General features: G+C 50.5%; 1 long non-coding RNA gene across 1 annotated transcript; it reads left to right on the top strand.

Moving 5' to 3' along the window:
- The first annotated feature begins 6,596 nt into the window (after nt 1-6,596).
- On the top strand, nt 6,597-11,269 carry LOC133275056 (uncharacterized). The gene is made up of 3 exons (XR_009745381.1): nt 6,597-6,934; nt 8,123-8,470; nt 9,186-11,269. It is a non-coding gene; the product is annotated as an uncharacterized LOC133275056 (long non-coding RNA).
- Nucleotides 11,270-19,722: the final 8,453 nt, after the last annotated feature.

Here is a 19,722-nt window from a genome sequence, read left to right as displayed (position 1 = left end):
GCTGCTGCATTTGAGCATCTTATGAACAGTAATTAATATTGCCTGTTCCCCCAAGATAAGGGGGTACTGTCATCCCTGGCCACCGAGAGGGGGCCGAGGCCCAGAGGAGAGCAGTGATTTGTGCACTATCATGCAGTAGCTCAAAGAAGACACAGGCACCGGACCAGATTTCCCAAGTCCTTCCTTGCTGTCTGAAAGCCAAACTTTGCCCTTCCTATTGCAAAGCCAAGATTCCATGTCTCTCTGTAAAGGGGTTTGAAGAGGAGGCACTGGGGGTGCTGCACGGTTGGAGGAGGGATGGAGGAGGAGCAGGCAGCTGTGACTGACCGAAGCAAATGTCAGTGAAAACGAAGGACCTCACCGAAATCAATTGCAAAAGCCGGTCAGGTTCGCAGACAGCAGATTTGGGGCCCTGGAATGAAAAGGATATTGTTAACAGCAGCTTGCTGGCAAGGCAACTGCTCTGCCAGGAGCTTTCAGTCATTAAGAACACAGTTGTCATCCCAAGTCACTGAGGATTTTGCTCTTGGGTTTACTCTTATTCCTCCAGGACCTAAGGGTAAATCTCCCGCATGCCATGACCGACCGCTGAACCTCATGGATAGAACTAACTTAATTAAGATGGACAGTTCAGAGTTCGAATGTCATGCCAGCCCTCGGTGCTCAGTGTAAAGAAGGAGCTTGTATAAATGTTTGATCCATTGCTACAGCTGGGAAAAAGCCCTGTGATAACCAGGGCAGATTGTGTGGCTCTGGGGGCTGAGGACGTTTGAGTCTGCTTCAGGCTGACTTTGCTGTGGATTAGCAAATCAAAAACGGTAAGCCTTGGAAATATCACTATTTAACTTCACCAAAGTGCAGCTCTTATCTTGGGTCAGAGGGAGTCACTCCCTTTACAGGTTATAGGAAGCACCCAGCAAGCGCACAACAGAATTACCACTGTGAGAAGCTCATACCCTGTTGTCGGTCTGAAATGTTAGGGTTTCTGTCCAAGCCTGGGCTTTGAATGACTTGAAACATCTTCTTCCAACTAGATTTTGCTGTAACTCTTGAAGTAATGAGATCTGTGTAACTGCAAATGAAGCAATTTGGGATGAGCAGTTACTCTTGCAGAGCATCCTCACACCTGAGGAGTGAGGAAATGCCAAGACAGGTCCCCTGCAAACCTCCCTGACCCACTGCTCAGTGTCTGCTGAGCAAGGAAAGAGGTGCTGCTGGCTCTATCTTTCTTCTGCAAAAGCCACAAGCAGCCACAATCCTTTGCTCATCAGGGACTGTATCAATCAACCTCAGCAATTATCTGGTTGACAGCAAAAGCTGCCCCAGGTTATATTAATGCTGTGATTCCAGAACAGCTCATCCCAGCAGGATGAGACTGTCTGGCAGTGGTGGCTCCCACCCTGTCCTTAGCAATGTCTCCATCAGCGAGCAGGGAAAGAAGGTATCCATATTTAAAGCTCTTCTCAGCTACCTCCAGGTTCTCCTCCAACCTGGACCTTGGTTGTTCCAAGTGTTTTTTCCACACTTTTGACCTGGGATGCCCGGAGTGGGCTGAGCTCCCGCGGCACTACCGGTTGTTCAGCTGCAGGAGCCATCCTCCCTCTTTTTGGGCTGGGAAGAAAGTAAAAGCCTCTCTGTCTACTGCAGATGTGCGTATGAATGTGAGGCATTTGCCTAATAAATATCTCCCTAAAGGGGGATTAATTAGCATCCCAAGATTTGCTCTCATTGCATTCCCTCTGACAGCATCTTTGCAGCAGCTTCTCTTTGGGGCACTTATTCCTGCTGAGAGCCTGTTGCTGGCCACTTTCCTGAGGCACAGACCCCAGGGCACTGGATTCACTGATACTCTCAGGAGCCATCACAGCGGCACCAGTGCCATGCGAGTGTTTGGCAGTAACCACACTTGCATCCCGGTTTCCCCAGTCCTGCCACGCACCGTGACCCATTGCAGTGGCGATGCAGGATCCATCCTTCCCTAGCTGTCTCTGTGCCATGAATAGTAAGTCACATAAAACCTGATGTGCTGAATTATCTCCAACCTGTGAAACTCCATGAAGTGGCAACCAGGGGTCAGGTGGGATCTGCTGACAGGCATAGACCTGGTGTCTGAGCTGGCTGCACTCTGCTCCAGGCACAGCAAAGGGGAGAAACATGGAGCCTCCCAACCCAATGTGGACCTCTGAAATAGATCGGATGAATCATGTGCTAAAAGCAGTTGGGTTTGTCTATAAAGGGTGTGTGGGGTGACTAGCTCAGCTGTGGAAGACTCCCCAGGGGATAACTGAAGATGAATCTCTTCCCACAACTCTTTTTGGGTTGAAAGAATTTTGTGGGTTGTGAATAAAATACAAATGTTTCCCAAACAGTGTGGTTTCATCCTCTCCCGAACGGGGATTTTGGGAACTTACGTTTAATGTACAGTAACATCCATGGTGATGAAACCCCACTCTAGATCACAGCAACATTAAAATCTGAGCTATGCAGCAAGTATTTGGAGATTTATCTAGAGCATCTTTCAAACAAGGAGAGGTTGGTGCAGAGTTGTAAAGGAGGGACCAGGACTATGCGTGGCCTGAGAGCTTGTATGCACGTGGGAATAACACAGAGGGTGTGAGCCAGGAAATGCTCATTTCTTGGGGGTTTTAGTGCAGGACTTTGCACTTTCTTTGTAAATTAGCGACACTGCTTTGGAAAAATACCTGTCTCCACAGTCAGTTCCTTCTCCTGCTGCAAATAACCTCCAGCCACCTAAATTTTGGCTACCTGCTTGGGTCAGCAGGGCAACGCTACTACGAAATCTGCTGCGTCATGAACAGCTCTGTCAATGTGTATCCATCTTTGCTAAGGAAGAAGAGAAGAACATGAGGTTAATGACTGTACTTTTGACCAACAGCTCTTTTGCTGGCATTTTTAACAGCAACTGTTGTAACTGATGATCAGCAAGGTTTGGCTGCAGCCCTATGCTCTTCTAAGGCAGCTGCTGGGGCTTGGGTGAGTAGCATCTCACCTCTCTACAAGGCAGGCACTGCAGCTTGATAGCAGGCAGGAGGGAAGGAGCTTGAAAAGGACCCAGGGGAGATAAAAAGAGGAAAATAGGCAGAAAATTACAGCAGAAAAGAGATGAGGACATTCTGCGGCGAGGAGAGGGAAATCAGATGTCAAACCAACCACAGGTGGAAAAACCTCAGAATACAACTGACAAATACCCTGGCCCAAGATGAGCTCTGCAATGATAAAGCAGGCTAAGATGTGAAAAGATTATTTGGGGGTTTTGGGGCTACATTTGGGAGTTAGTTCTGCTGCTAAGCAAAGGAAAGTCCCATTTTCTGCTTGGCCTGCAAGACTGCGCTGTAACTGCTTGCAAGGGCCAGCCAGTGCCCCAGACTCCAGCAGAAATGTGCCTGTGGCCTCAGGAGAGGCAATGTATATCGTCATCTCAGCCCCTGTACGGGCTGCCCTCATGTCAGAGCTGATTTTACACTGGTTTTTCCAGCACCTGATCCACGCTGGGATTTTCCTTTCCTTGTATAATGCCTTTCAGCAAGGAGCTCAGGCAAATTTTCAGGTATTTCCAGTTTTCCTGCTCAGTGATGCCTCCAGGCTCTGATGCTGCAGGGAGTGGGCCCCAGGTCCCCTTCCCTTTGCACACTGGGTTGGGGGATGCTCTATCTGGGTGGTGCAGAGACATGGGCTCTTCCTGGAAAAGCAAAACCCATGGCAGGGGAATCTGCTTGATCCCCACTTCATTGTCTGGGGGGGCCTCAAGTTCTTAAAATCACTCTTCCCATCACTCCTCCACAGAGCCATCACTGAGCCCAGCATCCTCCTTGAGGCCAGTTGGGCATTGGGAAAGGTGCTGGGCATCAGGAAAGGTGTTGAGGATTATCAGCTGGGGTCTTAAAAGGGGTTTTGGGGGAGCTGGGGGCAGTCCCCATTTTCCTGGGGTAGACGAAGCTGTCAGCCTGGAATCTGCTGTGACTCCTGCATCAGGTTTCAATGTGCATGCTGCTTCAGCCTTGCTGGAAACGTGGCAAGTGCACTGTATTTCTTCTTCATAAAGCAAACATGGTGGGGTTCATATTTTTAGGAAAGCCATCTGCATTTTCTATCTGCATTTTCTATCATTGCCACGTGAAAAAGCCCATCATTTAGTATCTCCTTGCTCTTCCAAGCTGCAATGCTTATGAAAAACAGCAATGCTTCTCCTTTCCTGCACCTGACCATCATTTTCCCTAAACCATTCTTGTGCCTCCTTCCTCCCCAGCCCATCCTCATGCACCAGGAAAACATCCCGTACCTCTGGCCCCATTCTGCTCCTGTTTTGCCTGTGCTGCCTTTTCCTCCCTCTCAAGCACCCAGCTGAATTTCAGTTGTCTTTTGCCCAACCTTAGATGAAGGCTATTTCGGGGGTGGTTTGTGGATGTGTAACATGGCAGCAGGTTTCCAAAGCTCACTTAATAAAAAGACATGTTATGGTTGTGTTTGACCAAGCAGGCAGCAAGGCTCTGACTGCTATTGCTTACTTTAGCTCTGCTTCCTGCTCTCCCTTCATGGTAAGGTCCACCACTGTCTCCTGGAGCTCCCGGGCAGAGTAGGATGGTGTATATGGTGTGGTCATAGGAAAGGAGAGACACAGGGGTATGTCCCAGGTGAGACCTTCAGCCCTGAAACATCTAAAGCACGGTAGTGGGGTACGCTGTGCCATATCTCCTTTAAAACTGAAGTCCTAACAACTCATGGAGTTTAAAAGATCCAGTGGCATTTCCACGGTGGTGAAGCTGCTGTATTCATTGCATTGGGAGAATTCACAAAAGGCGTGGTGATATCCAATGGCATCACAGCCCGGAGTAATGAGCACAGCCTGGCACCCTACAGAGGCCAGGGCAGGGAAGAAGCCATCCTGCAGTCATGACTGGGTAAAACTGGGATGAAACACAACCGATCTGAGCCACCCTTGAGCCACTGCTGTGATCCTGCATCCTCAGTGCCGGCGTTATTGTACCTGTCTGTCCGTCAAGCTGGGAAAGGGGGTGAGCACCCTCCCGGAATGAAAACCTCTGTGCAAACACACGCTCATGACATCATCCTGTGGCTCACAGCCATGTCTAAACTTGGTCAAAAACAAAGTCAGGGCAACTGATGCAGCAGGGACCAGAGAAGCAACAATGGGGATACCGGTAAGAGGTGCAGGACCAGAGCTGCAGGAGCTGGATGACAGCAAGTGTCTTCAGAAAGCAGGAACCTGCAACTCTGGCAAAACCAGCCTTATTGTAACAACCCCAGCATCACCCTGTCTGTGATCCCAGGAAGAGGATGGAGGTTTGCACATCCTGAAGGCAGGAGCTTCATACGGGACTGGACTGAGGGTGAATTCACCTCAAACTTGGGAGAGCTGCAATAAACTCCTTGAGAAAGAGAGTGAGGGGATGTCCTGCTGCGCCGTTTTGGCTGTAGGAGATGCCTCCTGGGTGGAGAGGATCCAGACGAGCTAATCTGGTACTCGTGTCTTGTTGGATTCTTGCCCCACTATGGAGCCCGGGGGTGCTCAGAGGGGAGCAGAGCTGCCCCATGGGGTCTGGGGGTGACTCGGGAATGCGAGTGGGGTTTATCCCGTTCTGTGCAGCGCTGCACAGTGAACGCGAGAAAGCAAACGCACGCAGACCTCCAGTGGTCCTCCCGAGTACTACACCGCGTTGTCACTGCCCCCCCGGCGGCAGGGACCTCGCCTGGGGCTCCTCTTCTCCTCCTCCGCTGCAGATGGGTGAACAAGAGGTCCTGTACAAAGTGAGGGGTCCTGTAGGAAAGAGAAGGGGAATGGAAGAGATCCTCTTCTCCTTCCTGCTGCAGGGTGAGCTGGGGTGAGGCTGCAGGCTGAGCAGGAGGACAGCCGGCACATTGCCTGCTCAGCATCCCATGGCCCTGCTGAGCTGCCTCTCCTGGGCTCGCTCTGGCTTTTGGGGTCCAGGGGCTGCAGCTTGCATAGGAGGGTGCTCATAGCCACAGGTCCTTGGGGCAGAGAAACCTGCACAGCCCTAATGTGGGTCTGGGCACTCAGCTCGGCTGCTTACACCCCCTGGGTGTTACAATGCAGAGCCTGAGTGCGGGTGACACACAGGGATTTAATTTCCCTAACTTGGCCATACACTTTCTTACAATGAGGCAATGCTCAATGGAAAACATAGTGAAGGGCCAGAAAGGGATTATTACCGTGCACCTCTGGGACAAGCACCACACATAACCTACTGCCTGCAGGAAACAGCATGGTATGGAAACTCTACATCCCCTCCCATACCTGTCTGAGACACAACAGAGGTTTGCTATGCAATCCTCTCTCCTGGTGTTCTCATACAGAGGGACGCAAGGCTTGAAGTCATCAGCTTCATGTGATCTCACCAAAACCCTTCTAACAACCAGCACTTCTTCACGTGCCTCTATTGTAAATACCTCCATAAGGAATGGTTACTCATTTACAAGGTAGTGCTCTACGTGCCAGTCTGCTGCTCCTGGGGGGGGGGGGGGAGAAAAAAACATAGCAAAATAAACCCCTAGGTTTTGGTGATTATTTCCCAGGTTTAACAATGACCAGGAATTAGGCTTGATGGAGTTTTCTCTTTTGTGACCCCTTTTACCACATGGGAAAGGTGTTTTCCCTTAGCAGAGTTTCTTAGCCCCAGTCTCCTGCATTACATGGCTTCTTTTCACTGCCCCAGTATCCATCAGCTTTGTGCCATGCCCTCTGCAAGAGGCAGAATCATCTTAAAACTCAGGACAAATGTTTTAGGGCCCAACTCCCAAGGAGGTATCATGTGTGGCTTCAACAAACAGGTTTTAGATGGGGAAAACCAAGAGCCTGCAGAAAAGGAAGACCAGAGGATTTGAATTCAAGGCTTAGCATCTAGTTTCAGCACGTCCGAGTGAGGACTGAAGCCTGGTAAGAAAAACCTCCTTCCTGCTGTCCCCCATCCATCCACTGGCGCTCCCTGGGGAGTTGCTGCCAACTGCTTCCAAAAGCAGTTCCTGCACTAGCAGCAGCACTTGGCCTGGCAGGAATTGCTTTGCCAGATGACCAGCTGCTTGTCACTGCCACAGTGCTGGGGGCCTGAATCAGCAGCGCTGAGCCCAGTGCTTCCTGCTTCCCATCCCATCCCACAACCGCTTGGCTCCTGCTGTGTCCCCCAGTGTAGGCTGGGGTGCTCAACCTAGTGGGAAAGCTTTTTGGGGACCACAGGCTCCCTCACTGATGCTCACCTACTGCTGCTCCCTGACTAATCCATGCCATTTCCAGTACATCTCCAGAAAATAGCTCACTCCCCCTGATGCAACTGGCTTTCCACAGCAGGGATTGAATTCAGCAATTTACCAGAGGGATTCTGATTCTTATTTTAGGCTCCTATTTTAGCCTTCTTTTTCTTTCTGAATTTGTTAAGTTAATCCGTTTTACAGCTCTGGGAGTGAGGTGCTGCCAGTGCAGCACCACAGTTCCTGCAGACTTGCAGGCTTTACCAGCACTGCTCCCTGCAAGCTGCTTTCCTCACCTTGTCCCCATGTGTCTCCTTTAATATGGACAATAAAAGATGTCTGAGCTAAGCAGCTGTTTTTTCCTTTTCATCACTTGCAGACATGATCACCTCTTCAACAACAGAAGGGAACACAGTGAAGGTGCTGAGGCGCTGGCACAGGGTGCCCAGAGAAGCTGTGGCTGCCCCATCCCTGGCAGTGTTCAAGGCCAGGTTGGATGGGGCTTGGAGCAACCTGGTCTAGTGGAAGGTGTCCCTGCCTATGGCAGGGAGGTGGAACTGGGTGAGCTTTAAGGTCCCTTCCAACCCGGACCAGTCTGGGATTCCATGATAAGGTGAAAAGGCAAATCTGGGGGTTTGGCATGCCTGGTCCAGGGTGGCAGCACTGGTGTTGCTGGGTCTGGGACTGAAGACTGCAGAATCCTAATACAAATCAAAACTGGGTTATATCCATTACTTTGCAATCTGCTCCATCTCCACAGCCCTCATTGCAAATGGCCCTTGCCAGGATCAGGTTTTGCAGTGAGATCTGCCTTGTATCTGCCATGTGCAGAAACCTGGTCTCCATAAAATCTGTGTGTAACATCTGTGAATCCTCTCAGTTTCAGTGGACGGGAAGAGGATGATATGCTGCGGTCATGCGAGTCTCCTTTCAGTTGCTTCAGTACATCAACACGCTGGTACAGCCAACCCGGGAGACATCTGTTATTCCTGCAATGCCGACTATGCATCTTCTTGACTCATTTTCTATTAGATCCAGCTGTTCTGGCTGATACGGTAGTGACCTTTTCAGCTGGTTCAGCACTTGGCTACCAGGAGGTGATTGGATGTGACTTTGACATAGGCTTGATGCTTAACATCTATTCTGCTGTGGTGAGGAGGGATTTCACCCACCTGTTTTGAGAAGGAGCACCTTGGAAGATCAACTGGCCCTTGCTCACCAACAGGAGGTCAATTTGCAGGCTTCAGAAAGCATCAATAAATCAGACTGGTCCTGAAGCCCCAGTTAACTGTGTAATCTGGAAAGCAGAGCTCAGCTGCTTGCCCTCTGTGCTCTTGGGAACCAGAGGTTCATGTCACAGCAGGTCCAGGGCCTGACTTCAGCTTTGTTAGGCAGGAGGAGATGCCATAGTGATGCATGTGCTAAAAATACCTATTTAATATCATATAGCAGCCCTGCTCCCTGGGAAAACATGCCCAGGGCTTGGAGAAGAGGAAAGGACATAAAGGCAGGGTTGAGGTCTGACCAGTACTGCATATAGCTGCAATACAGGAGATGGGAAATAAGCAGAGCCCAAAATGCTGGGATTCCATATTTCACAGAGTGGCTTGTTTCTGTGGGCAATGACTTTTCAAAGTATCTTTATATTTTAGTTTTGCCCATCTGTTTGCCCATGCCCAGCCCCTAAAACAGACTCTATGGTTGAGATTTCTGAGAAATCTGAGGCCAGATTTCTTTCACCAAGTGAGGAACAAGTATTCCCAAACTATTCCCAGTCAGTTAGTCTCATCTGTCATTAAAAACCTTTGGATATGGGGAGTCTGCAGCTTTCTTCTGTAACTTTATCTCCAGTTTTATTACCTGGTATTTGAATCTCCTTTTAGTTACTCCTCACATCTAACCTGAGTCACTTTTGCTGGATACTACTCTTGTCTTCCTTCCAGGAGCTGAGGGACGATGACTGACCACCTCCTGCTTTAGAGCAACATTTTACATGTTGGAAGATTATTATCTTATGGCATTTTAGCCTCCTTTTGTAGACTAAACAAGGCTATTTGCCATTTCCTTCAACTTCAGCCACAACCCTGTTATATTCTTCCAGCCTTTTGGACTTAATTTAGAGCATAAGGCTTGGCTGGTGTGCCTAGGTAAGCCTGCGAGCAAAAAGTCCCTCTCTTCATCACTGCAGTTGTGCCAGCAAATTCATCAAAGCAGATGAGGCTACATCCATTATGTGGCCTTTTATTGGTGCTGCTTGTGGTCGCATCACCGCAGGGAAGCTGAGTCAGTAGAGGCCTTCTGCAGGAGTTTTCTAGCTCAGATTCCACTGAAACTCAGAGGTTTGTCTCTTTGTTGCAGCCATGGTGGTTTGCAGCACGTTTCTGTCTCATTTCCCAGTGGCATTGCCACTGCCTGACTTCTCCAGGAGGCTTCCCAGGAGAGGACACAACCTGCACCTTTGGTTCTGAGCTTCCTTGTGCTTTTGGATGCTTCTGGTGCCGTGGACAGTGTAGAAAGTGGAGCTGAATGTGTCCCGCAAGGCTCTTGTTTTGTCTTTGCTTGGTGCAAAAGTCTGTGCAATGCTTCTGGTGCAAGGCAGGCTTGTAGTTCATTTTGCTTTGTGCACCCTCACTGGGACCCCTCTATGCTACAGCAGGTCTCTGAGGGATACCATGGGCTGTTCCAGTTCTGCCTGGATCCCCTCCTCCTGCATGAAAAACAGTACGTGTAGGTAGGGAGAAGATGGAAAACTGTTCTCATTGGGCTTTCCCTACAGGTCTCCTTTCCTCTCCATAGGTGGGAACTTATGTGACTGGTGTACCATCATAGAAGACCACCTGGGCTAGACATTCTGCACCAGGAGGGAAAGGGAGAAGTAGAGAAGGATGAAAGGCAAGAGAGCAGCCAGACAGAACATCCATACTGTGATGAGGTTTGGTTGGGTCTGCATTGAAGCCTCTCCCAGTGCTGAGGACAAGTTTTGCAAACCTCTCTTCTGCTTTGAGAAATCCCCTGCTCAAGTCAGAGGCCTCAAAGAGAGCTCTGTATCTGCACAGGGGCCTCACTGATGTGTGGAAGCCATAAGGATGTTTGTAGGCTGGAGGACACACTGGGAACAGCATGCTTAGCTAGTTTTGCTATCTCAGTGGGACTGATTGTGGAGAACAGCTGGTTCAGCCAGGAGAGAAGCGTGATAGTGAGATGCCAGATGAGTAAGACTAAACAGAGCAGCCCTGATTTGCCTCTGCCTCCCAGCAGATCAAACCCAAAATGACCCCAAGCAGGTTGCCCAGGTCAGAGGCTAATGAGAGCCAGTGCCTTCACTTTAAAAAAGGCACTTGACCCCACAGGAAAGGACCTGTTCAAAGGATCCAGCACCCTGGCTGGTTTGTGCCCATCCCTGATGCTCAGTGACTCCCAGGAATTCTGGCTGTATCACTAAGAGTGCTCAGTTTGCCTACCAGAGGCAATCCCTGTTGTAAATCCCGGGTGTAAATCCTGCTGTAAATCGTGCTGGGTACAGGTTCTACAGCTTCCTGCGGGAAATTTCCTCCACCTTCTCATGGGATGCTCTGGGGCTGCTGGTGCTTCTCACCCTAACGCACTTTGCAGCCTCTGTCTCTCCTCCTGAGCCAGCCTTGGCTCACTGCACGGGGAAGAGCAAGCTGTCAGCCTCCTGCCACAGCTTTGGGGCTGAGGTGATAAGTGCTGGGGCCTTGCAAGAGCTTTGGGCTGAATATAGAGATCTTACATGAAGTGTCTGGTTTAATTATGGTGCTTAAGGTCAGGAGAATGACGAGATGCACCCACCAGACCTGACTGCTTCAGCAGTGGGGGGAAGCTCCGTAGGAGCTCCACAGTAGCATTCAGGCAGAGAAGAGTCTTCTCTTTAAGCAGGTGAGGACAGTGCAGTGTTGTTGCTTCAACAGAGGCAGGAGAGACCATTTCACAGCCTGTCTGGTGTCCAGCTACTCTGTACCGGCAGGAATCTGCCCCTGTCTCTCTGTCACAGCCATTAGTCCCACGCATATGGTCCAGTGCCCCACACTATGGTGCTATTGGCCTCTGCATGAGCAGCTGAACAGGGCATGCAATGGCTCTGCTTTGCAAAACCAGAAGCAGACCCAGACCCTGGTACAGATAGGCAATGCCCAGCAGGGACACTTGCATCCAGACTGCAAGATGTCATTGCTGGGGACTCGAGCAACTTTGACTTGTTGACTGTTAATACTACTGTTTGGGTTAAACAGCCAGTTGTGCAGCTGGGGTTGGGGTAGCCCTTGTTTTAAATGTACACACTTACAGCCTTCCCTGCAAAGCGATGTCTGGCCCCAAAGGGCATGCAGCCACAGCTGGGCAGAGCACAGTTTTCTTCCCTGCTGAAGGTTGTCAGGGTATCAAAGAGAAGAATAATAAATCTGTCACGAGTTGCAATGAAAACCCACAATCACAGTAGCATTTTTCAAGCTGTAAACCTGAAATAAAGACTCCAGTGAGTGCAACTGAAACGTTTCCCTTCCATCTCAAGCATGCAGCGATTGCCCGGCACCCTGCTCCAGTTGCAAAACAATATGTGGTCAGCGCTGTCAAGCATGGTTCAAATAAATGCTTCTCCAAGTTGCAAAATGACTCAAATCCAACTTTTCCCAGCAGAGCACATTGTTTTCAGCTCATCTGATAAACCTTTAATTTCCCCATGAATCTCGTTAGCCCAGCAGCGATCCAATAAACCCCAAGCTGTAGCTGGGCTCTGCCATTTCTATGAGCGCTAGAGGAATAAATGTGGCATGTGGAGTGATTTACTCAAGTTCACTTGTGTTTCCCAGTTGTGGTTGCAGTTCCCCTGCAGCTCCGATGCTCTCCAGGAATCTCCTTGCTTCTCTCCCTACTGCTGTGCTCCCGAAAGGGCTGTCTGGGTCTCTGCTGTCTGTGCCTACCCACACCTTATCAACCTGTCACTGTGATGAGCGTGGAAAACAGAGCCAGGAGCGGAGCTAAGGCATGTGTATGTCAGCCCACCTGCCTGCACAGCAGCGTCAGGTCAACACCTCCATCAGCCTGCTCTGATTGTGGCGATGAGAGGAGGAGGTATCAGAGGAGGACACTAAGGATGCTGTAAGTGCTGGCACAGAGGAGTTTGGAGCTAGTATCACTTAGAATTCCTCCCTTATATCTACCTGAACTTTCCATATTTAAGTTTAAACCCATCACCCCTTGTCCTACTGCTACTAGCTTACAATTTTATTTCATAAAGACGCATTTCAGAGGGGAGATTTCACCTCTGTGCATGAGGAAATATCTGGTCAGGGGACAAGATGAAGGTGTTCATTTTGTTATTAGCCATCTGAAAGGAACACAGGTTTCTGATGAGCTCTGAGACATGCAGAGCTTCTCCTGGCCCAAGATGTGAAGTCAAGCATGAGATGGAATCAATTCCTGGGATGAGATAATATTTAGCATTATTGAACAGAGAACAGGGGGAGAAGCAGGGAGGGAGCTGTGCATGGCAATCAGGCTTTGCATCCTGCCAGAGTCATGGAGACAGTCCCACAGGGGGAGTCTCTCGGGTAGAGAGGCACGGTGATCAACCAAAGGCAGCTGGAGAGCATTGATCCCAACCTGATCCCTGCAAGGGGAGAAACAAAGGTATTCCAGCTGCTCCTTCAGTCCCTAGTTGCCATTGAGGACATATTCAACAACTCAAGTTATGCTGCTTGCAGGGTATCATCGTCCTTAAGAAAAAAGCCACATGGAGCTGAGATACCAGCAGTACCTTAGAGTTCCTCCTGGATGCTAAACTCTTTAGGGATGACAAATTCCCTGGACTACTCGCATATGATGAATCTCTAAGTCACTTCTCTGGGGTTTCTCCACCCACAGGAGGAACACGAAGCTCTTGTGCAGCCTTGTGAGACCCTGGCATGTCTGTGGGATCCTCTCCAGAACATCAGTAGGTGTCAGCTCTTCCACATGGCCTTCAGCCTGTGTGTTTCTCATGCAGACAGGGGCAGCTTTGATCAATGATGTCTGCAAAGCTCCTCATGGTTTTCTCTGTTTGTTGGGGGAGTGGGTGGCAGCCTCAAGGGTTAACAGCCACTGCCAGCTGTGGCTCCAGAGCAGGGACAGAGAGGGCCCGGCACCCAGCCAGGAGATAATGCTGTTTGAGCACGGCTGGCAAAGGCTTCAAACCCCTCAGCTAATTTCGGATGTTCTGCTTGTGGCATAAAGAACTTCATTCCCATCTAGGAAAAAGAGCTTCCCTGGAACTGGGGAGGGAAGGGACTGTTTGTTTATTAATATAACATCATCAAGAGTGGCCTTTAATTTCCACACATCTATCTTTTCAGAAAGCCTTGTCTGAGGTGGCTTCCCTCATATGACACTTTTCTTCTAAGGAGCCCTGGGGTGCTGCAGAATAGGTTATCACAAAGCCCTTATCATGTAATGTGGGATGACCACGCTGCTTTGATGACCACTCTGACCAGTTTGAGAGATTAAAAAATGCAGAGTATTAAAAGCAGAGAGAAAATCTGGGGCAAACTCCTGCTTACTTTCCATGCTCCAAGCAGGACAAGAGATTTCTTCACTTTGCCACACTTGCATATGACTTCTTACCTACAATAGAAATGGCTATATCTATGTATTGATATATCTATATATCCATATATTTATCTCTATGTATATATCTCTATATCCCTATATCTCTATATCTATAATACATACAACCTTTTATTTAAGCTAACTAGAGTTTTAGCTGGGTCAGACGTTGGACCCAGCACATCAGGAATAGAGTATCCTGCCAGGCTGCAAGGCCCAGAATAGGTAACAAGAGTGTGCTCATCACCAACCGGAGATGCCATTTGCTGGAGTGCTCCCGGATTTAGGAGCTCCTGGGGAGCTCCTCAACATGAGGAGAGCCACCCAGGCCTCCTTGGTGCTCACTTATGGAGATACCATCTCTTCTATTGCTAAAGAAGACCAAACATGGAAACCGATCTATGTAGGGAGGCTGGATTTCCCCTGCACAAGCCTGGGCAGTGAAGAGCAGCTCTGTTCCCCTGACAGGAGTGGAGACCTTTTAACAATGAGGGGTTTCCCCAGAGGATGGTGCTGACAGATGCCAGCAATGAGATCATGGAAGAGGCAGCAGCATCGGGTGACTGGATCACAGCTTCTCTGTCCTGGACGTGTGTCTAACCCAGAGCCTGTTCCTTGCAACGCATTGGCTCTGCTGCCCATTGACAACATGAGATTCATGTGGCCTGGTGACAGCACTTGGCAAGGCTGAAACAGTGTCCTCTAGTCCTTGCCATGATCTGTCACCTGCCTTCTCCAGTGACAGTCATTGTGATGATCAAGGCTGCTGTACGCTATTTAGGAAGCTTGGGGCAGTGATTGCGCCCTCTCTGTTGTCAGCTATAAGGTGAAGTGTTATTCCCAGCTGCCTGGTTGCACAGGGAAAGCGGTATCTGGTGGGGAGGATATCACCATCAGGGCCATGCTTCTTCTGGGGAAGCTATAGGAAGGCACTATGGTTCCCCTGCTTTGCTCTCTCTAGAAGTAAATGTATGACCATGCCTTACAGACTGGCCCTGCCTTAGATCCTGTAAATGCGGTGTCACCCCTGGCTCTGGGTTTTTTTTACCCTAATCCCCCCTATGTCTGAAACCACCATGTCACCAGACAAGGCTCAGAACAGCCCTGCAGGATGGAGCTGAGGGCTCCTTGCTGACCAAAGCCTTTAAAGCACTGTTGGTTTTAGAGGTGGACAGTGCTTCATGCAGGGAAGAGGGCGGTGAGGGTCCTGCCATACAGGGGAAACCGCTGCTGGACACTGGTGAAGGAGGTTTGAGTGCCGCTGGGTCTGACAGCAGTCCCTAGCGTCTGGCATCATGTCATCCCTGTTCTAGTGTCACCTACATGTAACCCTGTGAAACTTGGGCTTAGGACACATCTTCCTCCACAGCAGTTAAAAAGACCTCAGATCTATGTGAAAAAGCTTGCTTTTTCTCAGCACAGAAGAAATAAGGAATGCCATGTAACACCCTACTGTGCTGCAGGCTTCCCTCAGGGCTCAGGGGACGTGCAACTGAAGATCAGGGCTCCACTAGGGTTAAGAAACACCAAGAAATTCTCAGCATCAAAGCTGATGATTTGAGGGGAACAGCAGAAAGGGAACACAATCTCTGTGCTGAAGGTAGCAAATCCAGGCACCAAAAATGCAGTGACATTCACAGCGACATAGCAAACCTCTGTCACAGACAGAAGTCTCCTCAGTCCCCTATTTTGCCCTGACACTGCTCATTATGGCTGCAAAAGCCGGCAGGAGCATAGGGATGTGCCCTCCAGACCCTCCATGCTGGGGTCACGCAGTAGCTGATGTTAGTGCCACAACCAAGGATCCCCATGGCTTCCCAGGAGCCTCCACCCAACAAATGTTCCTGTGCACAGCGGATACGTCAGGATTTGAGGACATCTGCTTGCCTGGTAAGGATAGCTGCCCCAGTGGGGCTGCCTGACATCCATAAACTGTGGACAAGTGTGCTACAGCCTACAGATGTCATCACAGCGGAGACAGAGCACGTCCCCAGAAACCCGGGGAGCTGCTGCCCTTCCCTTGGTGGTGATGGTTTGTGACCATGTAGCAAGTGCTTTCTGTCATTGCCTCCAATACATCTCCCTTACAAATCCATCTCACCTTAACAGACCTACTGCAGAAATTGGGAGTTTTTCCTTCTGGTTATAAATGCTGTTGGGATATGAGCTGCATGGGTTCACAAGTTTGGCTCCAACTTTGACATCGCATCAAGACTTACGTACAGCTGTGAAGGCAATGAGCAGAGTGGATGGGGAAAGAAACCAAGAATGGGGAAAAAGAGGTGTTTGTTTTTAAAAGAGGAGAAGAAAGCAAAAAAAGAGAAAAAAAAAAAAAAAGAAGGAAGAAAGAAAATTAAGAAATGTGAAAAAATTAGTGAAGGAAGATGAAAGAGCTAGGAATGAAAGAGGGAGATGCATTTATTGCACAGCAGGTACTTGCCCACACCAGTCCAACATCCAGCCAGCTCCCTTAGTCCTCGCAGAGAGAAAGCAGGAATCCCTCTAAGTACAAATCATTCAGTCAGCTGATCGGAGCTAGCCTAGCTAGAGCCACAGCCGGCACGCTTCAGCGACGCGAGGGTCAACGGAGATTAGGAAAATCAGAGGGGATAGCGCAGAGACATCGCGATTCCCGACATCTCCCGATCCCCGAAGCCCCAGCAGCCCTTGCGAGAGAGAGGCTGACGTGGAGGGGGGCGTTCCCACGGTGACGGCGGGAGATTTAAAAGCGGCCTAAACTCGCTACTAGCATTCAGTCAGCTGATCGGAGCTAGCCTAGCTAGAGCCACAGCCGGCACGCTTCAGCGACGCGAGGGTCAACGGAGATTAGGAAAATCAGAGGGGATAGCGCAGAGACATCGCGATTCCCGACATCTCCCGATCCCCGAAGCCCCAGCAGCCCTTGCGAGAGAGAGGCTGACGTGGAGGGGGGCGTTCCCACGGTGACGGCGACCACTCCCCTGCTGCTTGCCTTGAAAAAGCCTTTGAGAGGGCAGCGACCGGTCGCTGCCCACCGGGCACAGGGAGGAACAAGCAGGTCGTGTTGCTGGTGTCCCAGACTGCGCACCAATATGGTTGCTTCCAGAAAGAGAGCTTGCAGTAAGGTGACTACAGCAACTCAGACAGAGACCCCGTCCCAGACCGTGGCTGTTCAGGTCTCTGGGTGCAGGGAGTGCCAGAGCCTGCTGCTGCCGGGGGAGGGAGGACAGCATTCCACCTGCGTGAGGTGTGAGCAGGTAGAAGATCTGCTTAGCCTGGTGGCAAGACTTAAGGAGGAGGTTGAGACGCTGAGGACCATCAGGGAGTGTGAAAGGGAGATCGACTGGTGGAGTAACTCCCTGGCGGGCCAGTCCAAACGGTTCCAGGGAGATACCCCCCAAAAGGGGAAGGACCCCCTGCCTTCTCACACAGAGGGGGATGGCCTGAGGCAGCCCCTGCCCTGTAGCTGTTGCGCAGAGGTAGGGGACCAAAAAGACGACGAGGGTTGGAAGCGAGTTCCGGGTCGACGTCGTGGGAAACCCTCCCCCCTTCCTGCCCTGCTTCCCCAGGTGTCCCTCCATAATAGGTTCGAGGCCCTGGATCTTGAAGGAGAGGTAGGTGAGAATGTGGGGCAAGGCCAGCCCACAAGGCCACATAGGAAAAGGGAGTCGACTTTGCACCTCAAGACTGCCTCTGTTAAGAAAGAAAGAAGGGTCATTGTAGTAGGGGATTCCCTTCTGAGAGGAACAGAGGGCCCGATATGCAGAGCTGACCCTCATCATAGGGAAGTGTGTAGTCTGCCTGGAGCCCGGATCAGGGATATCACCAGGGCGCTCCCCAACCTGGTGCACCCGACAGACTATTACCCGCTGCTGGTCTTCCAGACAGGTGGGGAGGAAGCTGCTTCCCGCAATCTGAGGGGGATGAAGAAAGACTACAGGGCCTTGGGGCGGATGGTGAAAGAGTCTGGGGCTCAAGTGATCTTCTCCTCACTCCTTCCATCTTCCACTGATGATGTGGGAAGGAATGGGAAGATTCAGTTCATGAACAATTGGCTTCGAGACTGGTGCTACAGGCAGGGCTTTGGATTCTTTGATAACGGCTGGTTTTATAGGGCACCAGTCTGGACAATGACAAGTGAGAAAGGTTTGTCTCACAGAGGGAAAAGGATGCTGGGGCACGAATTAGCAGGGCTCATTTGGAGAGCTTTAAACTAGATTCGAAGGGGGATGGGGTTGTAGCTGGGCTTGCCCCAGTGGGGCAGCGCTCCAGAATTAATGAAGACTGGGAGGCCTCCTACAATCCTAGGGTGAAATCGGTGTGCTCAGCTCGCTCCCTGAAATGCCTGTACACCAATGCGCGCAGCATGGGAAATAAGCAGGAGGAGTTGGAAACCTGTGTTAAGTCAGGAGATTATGATCTGGTGGCAATTACAGAGACGTGGTGGGACAGCTCACATGACTGGAATATAGTCATGGAAGGCTATGTCCTTTTCAGGAAGGACAGGCCAGCCAGGCGGGGTGGTGGGGTTGCTCTTTATGTGCGGGAGGAACTACAGTGCACCGAGTTCTGTCCAGGGACAGATGATGAGCAAGTTGAGAGTCTGTGGGTGAGAATTAAGGGGCAGGCTGGCAGGGGGGATACTGTTGTGGGTGTCTGTTACAGACCACCGGATCAGGGTGAGGAAGTTGACGAGGCCTTCTACAGGCAGCTGAGAGCGGCCTCACAGTCACAGGCCGTGGTCGTCGTGGGGGATTTTAACTTCCCTGATGTTTGCTGGAGGGACCACTCGGCAACCCAGCCGCAGTCCAGGAGGTTCCTCCAGTGTGTGGATGATAACTTCCTCCTGCAAATGGTGGATGAGCCGACCAGGAGAGGAGCGCTGCTGGATCTCATCCTCACTAACAAGGAGGATCTGGTTGAAGCAGTAAGGGTTGAGGGCTGCCTTGGTTGCAGCGACCACGAGATGGTGGAGTTCAGGATCTTGTGTGGCAGGACTAGTAGAATACCAAGTAGAATTGCAACCCTGGACTTTAGCAGGGCAAACTTTGGCCTTTTCAAGCAATTGCTAGGGGAAATCCCATGGGCAGGGCTGCTTGAAGGTAAAGGGGCCCAAGATAGTTGGTTGACATTCAAGGACTACTTTTTCCGTGCTCAAGATCGGAGCATCCCGACACGTAGGAAGTCAAGGAAGAGGGCCAAGAGACCTGCGTGGCTAAATAGGGAATTGCTGGGTATGCTCAAGTGGAAGAGGAGAGTTTACAGGTCATGGAAGGAGGGGCTGGCCACTTGGGAGGAATATAAGGCTGCTGCTAGAGGATGTAGGAAGGCAGCTAGGAGGACTAAGGCATCCTTAGAATTAACCCTGGCAAGAAGGGTCAAGGACAGCAAAAAGAGCTTTTTTAAATACATGGCAGACAAAACTAACACCAGAGGCAATGTAGGCCCACTGATGAACGGGATGGGTGCCCTGGTGACAGAAGATAAAGAGATGGCAGAGTTACTGAATGCCTTCTTTGTCTCTGTCTACTCTGCTGCGGGCAGTCCTGAAGAGCCCTGTACCCCTGAGACCTTAGATGAAGTCAGGTCGACGGAGCGGTTTGCCTTAGTCGATGAGGAATGGGTTAGAGACCAGTTGAGCAATCTGGACATCCATAAATCCATGGGTCCAGATGGGATGCACCCGCGGGTGCTGAGGGAACTGGCGGAAGTCATTGCTAGACCACTCTCCATCATCTTTACCAAGTCTTGGGAAACGGGAGAGGTGCCTGAGGACTGGAGGAAAGCAAATGTCACTCCAGTCTTCAAAAAGGGCAAGAAGGAGGACCCGGGTAACTATAGGCCGGTCAGCCTCACCTCCATCCCTGGGAAAGTGATGGAACACCTTATCCTTGGTACCATCTT

The sequence above is a fragment of the Pezoporus flaviventris genome, unplaced genomic scaffold (assembly GCF_033815535.1).
Source record: "Pezoporus flaviventris isolate CSIRO_AGI_PZ_B2104156 unplaced genomic scaffold, CSIRO_AGI_Pfla_v1 ptg000002l, whole genome shotgun sequence".
NCBI classification, from domain to species: Eukaryota; Metazoa; Chordata; class Aves; order Psittaciformes; family Psittacidae; genus Pezoporus; species Pezoporus flaviventris.
This window is presented reverse-complemented; position numbering and strand designations above follow the sequence as displayed.